Genomic DNA, 4,658 nt, shown 5'->3' on the forward strand with positions numbered 1-4,658 from the left:
GAGTTCACTCACTCACATCCATCGAGTCAGTGATGCCATCTAGCCATCTCATCCTCTGTCGTCCCCTTCTCCTCCTGCCCCCAATCCCTCCCAGCATCAGAGTCTTTTCCAATGAGTCAACTCTTCGCATGAGGTAGCCAAAGTACTGGAGTTTCAGCTTCAGCATCATTCCTTCCAAAGAAATCCCAGGGCTGATCTCCTTCAGAATGGACTGGTTGGATCTCCTTGCAGTCCAAGGGACTCTCAAGAGTCTTCTCCAACACCACAGTTCAGAAGCATCAATTCTTCGGCGCTCAGCCTTCTTCACAGTCCAACTCTCACATCCATACATGACCACAGGAAAAACCAAAGCCTGGACTTGACGGACCTTTGTTGGCAAAGTAATGTCTCTGCTTTTCAATATGCTATCTAGACAGCAATTAGTGCCTAGTAAAATGAAAGATCTCTATTCCCTTGTCCAGTTCTATTCTCTAAAACTACATATTCTAAAATAGTTTTTGTTTTGAAGTTCATTTTGATGTTAGCCATTATATTGATAGTTTATAAGACAATAACTGCCTAAGATAACAAGATATAATAATTATTATAATTAGTAATTATCAAACACAATGCCTTTTAAACAAATTAAAATTGCAGGCATACACAATAGTATGTGTATGGTTGTATTATAATTAGTAATATCAACCAAAAGGGTATGCATTAAAAACAATAGGATGGTTGGGAAGAATGGAAAATGAGATTATGGGACGACAATAAAGGAATATGTAAATTAATAAATGAATCAAACAGGGGAGTATTTAATGTGGTATGAATTAAGGAGCATGATTAACTTAACCTCTGCACCAGGGGTTCAAAAATACTAATCTGTTTGCACTTCACCTTCTTTTGGAGGCAGTGTTTCAATTTAGGATGCAAATTATAATGACCTGAGGCTCTTCTAAATATGCCCACACTTGTACACAACCCCTAGATTTTGTGACTTAATAAGGCTGGGGGAGAAATTTGTTGTTGTTCAATGGCTCAGTCATGTCCAACTCCTTGCGATCCCATGGACTGCAGAATGCCAGGTTTCCCTGTCCTTCACTATCTCTCGGAGCTTGCTCAAACTCCTGTCCATTGAGTCGGTAATGCCATCCAACCATCTCACCCTCTGTTGTCCCCTTTTCCTCCTGCCTTCGATCTTTCCCAGCATCAGGGTCTTTTCTAATGAGTCAGCTCTTTGGATCGGTTGGCCAAAGTATTGGAGCTTCAGCATTAGTTCCAATACTTTGGAGGAGAAATTGTATTGTTCCAATACTTTGGAGGAGAAAAATGTGTATTTTTTGTGACTAAATATTATAAAGTGAACACATCTGTGTACAGTTCATCGAAAACATAAAACATCACAAACATCCCAGATGACCTTCTCTTTGTTAAAGTAGTACTTTTGAAAGCTCCAGATCTGATTCTAATGTTTCCATAAGATTAAGGACCATTCTTCTGGCTCACACTCAGGCTGATGCTGTCTTCTCTCATGGCTTTCTTTCCCTTGCCTTTTTATTTATTTTGCAGTTTTCCAAGCATTCATAGTAAGTAGTGATGATCCATAAACCTTCTCAGTCCTTTTATCTTAAAAATGTATCTATTTTCTTGTTTGATTGATAGATTTACTACATGTAGAATTATTATTTCAAATCATTTTCCACTCAAATTTGATAGCATTTTTCACTGTCTTTGAGCCTCTAATTTTGGTGAAATCAGTTTGATGTCATTTGTTGTACATATCTTTTTTTATTATCTCTTCCGTGGAAGTTTTATTGATTTCCTCTGAATCCTTGAAGCCCTGAAATTTCACTGATATGTATTAATATGTGCTTGATTCTGCTACCCAGCTCAATATCTGATAGGTCCTTAAGTTAAAAATATTTGCATTATTTCTTTATTTCCTTCCCTTCACTAATCACTGACTCCTTCTAAGAATGCCTGGCATTCTGAAATTGAACCTCAATGTTGTAAAGAAAAAAATTACATATGTGTATTATATATAACTAAAATATATTTACATATAACATAATTATATTCTACAGTATGAGAAATTTCTTAAACATAATATTTCCAATACTAACCTTGGTCTTAACTGGATTATTCCTTTATTCAGTTCATTGACTAAGACTCCATAATCACATATTTTTTAATTTCACAAATTTATTCTCTGGTAGTTCCCTTTTTAAAGAAATAACAGTCTATCCTTGTTTTCTGGATGCAATATCCTCTTAAATGTCTCTGAATAAACAAGTGGAATATTTTAAACTTTCCTTTTTGTTCTGAAATTATTTCTGTTTCTTATAGGTTTAATTTTTTGTTTTATTCATTGTGATTTTTACCATTTTTGGTCTTCCTCCTTAGATAAAAATCTGTATTGAATAAAGGATTAGAAAGATTAATGATCCATTTACATAGAGAAGATGTCAGTTACTACTGCTTTGTAAGTTACTAAGCATGAACCCCTCTAGGTGACTGGGGACTTGCATAATTAGGCAAATAAAGAGGACTTTGAAAGTGAACGTGTTAGTTGCTCAGTCCTGTCTGACTTCTTGTGACCCCAACCCCATGGACTGTAGCCCACGAGGCTCCTCTGTCCATGAAATTCTCCAGGCAAGAATACTGAAGTGTGTAGCCATTCCCTTCCCCAGGGGATCTTCCCAACCTAGGGATTGAACCTGGGTCTTCTGCATCACAGGCAGATTCTTTACTGTCTGAGCCACCAGGAAAGCCCAGATTAAAACTCTTTAGTGTGTATATTTTTTTTAGAGCTGTTTCTCCTCTTTCTTTCCTCAGCATCTGCTGTGTCTATCTAAATCCATTCTCCTAGCCTCTCTCTCTCGGGCTCCTATAGGAATGGTAGGTTTATTCCCTAGGCAGATCAACTCCCTCTTTTAGAAAGTTATTTTGCTCTGAGTTGGCTTAGTTAATTAAAACATTATTTCTTAATCATTTTAATTAAGGGGTCCATTCCAGCTTTTTGTCCTTGTTGAGTTGGAATTTGGAGCTAGTCCTTGGTTATCTTGGGGACAGAACTTTCATTTAGTGTTTTGGTCTAAGGTTTCTCCATCCTGTTTTACCCTTCAGTCTGATTCTTTTTATTAGCTAGGATTCCCTCAAACTTTCTTCCATACTGATGGCTCACATTTTTATTTTTAAATATTGTGATTTTCATTAAAAACATATATATACACATAATTGTGTGTATGTGTGTATTTGTTGTTGTTCCATTGCTAAATCATGTCCGACTCTGTGACCCCATGACCTGAATCATACCAGGCTTCCCTGTCCTTCACTGTCTGCCTGAGTTGGCTCAAACTAGTGTCCATGGAGTCAGTGATGCCATCCAACCATCTCATCCTCTATGGTCTCCTTCTCCTCCTGCCCTCAATCTTTCCCAGCATCTTTCCCCAGGGTCTTTTCCTCAATCTTTTCCCAGGGTCTTTCCCCCAATCTTTCCCAGGGTCTTTTCCAGTGAGTCAGCTCTTCACATCAGCTGGCCAAAGTATTGGGGCTTCAGTTACAGCACCAGTCCTTCCACTGAATATTCAGGGTTGATTTCCTTTAGGATCAACTGGTTTGATCTCTTTGCTGTCTAAAGGGACTCTCAGGAGTCTTCTCCAGCACTACAGTTAGAAAGCATCAATTCTTTGGTGCTCAGCCTTCTTTATGTCCACTCTCACATCTGTACATGACTACTGCGGAAAAACCACAGCTTTGACTATGAGTATGTATATATATATGTGTGTGTGTGTGTATATATATACGCTTAGTCGCTCAGTGATGTCCAACTCTTTGTGACCTCATGGACTGTAGCCCACCAGGCTCTTCTGTCCATGAGGATTTTCCAGGAAAGAATACTGCAGTGGGTTGCCATGCCCTTCTCCAGGGGATCTTCCCAAATGGGGGATTGAACCCAGGTCTCTTGCATTGCAAGTGGATTCTTTACAAACTGAGCCGCCACCAGGGAAGCCATACACACACACACACACACACACACACACACACACATATACATACATATATATATCTGAAGAGAAAGTGGACAGTGTTGTTTGCATAAATCTGACATCTTTCACTGGAAGTCCTGATGAGTATATAATAGATTTTCATTAATCAAAAGGAAAGTATATAGATATTGGAAAATTCTGTTATATCAGTGGCCATATTCAGTAAGTTTATTGCCTTAAACAGGACAATATACTGCTAAGAGAAAGCAATAGTGAAAATATCTGAGATATTTCAATGGGAAACTTAGAGATATTAAGTAAATAAACCCAAAATGATCTAATATATACAATGTGTTTTCAAGACAATAGACCAAGATTTTATAGCTATGGATATCTAATTATCTACTCATTCATTTGCCCATTTATTTCTCTTACTTTGTCCTGCTTTCCATCTCTCCAGCAAGTCTTAAAGCAATGATAAAAAGTGCTCAAGTATCTTAGGCTTCCAGATAGTGAAGAAGATAATGGCCCTAAAACTCTTTGCTGCCAAGTTGCTTCAGTCGTGTCCGACTCTGTGCGACCCCATGGACTGCAGCCTACCAGGCTTCTCCATCCATGGGATTCTCCAGGCAAGAACACTGGAGTGGGTTGCCATTTCCTTCTCCAATGCATGAAAGGGGAAAGGGA

This window comes from Bison bison, unplaced genomic scaffold (genome assembly GCF_000754665.1).
Source record: "Bison bison bison isolate TAMUID 2011002044 unplaced genomic scaffold, Bison_UMD1.0 scf7180017864286, whole genome shotgun sequence".
In the NCBI taxonomy this organism is placed as follows: domain Eukaryota; kingdom Metazoa; phylum Chordata; class Mammalia; order Artiodactyla; family Bovidae; genus Bison; species Bison bison.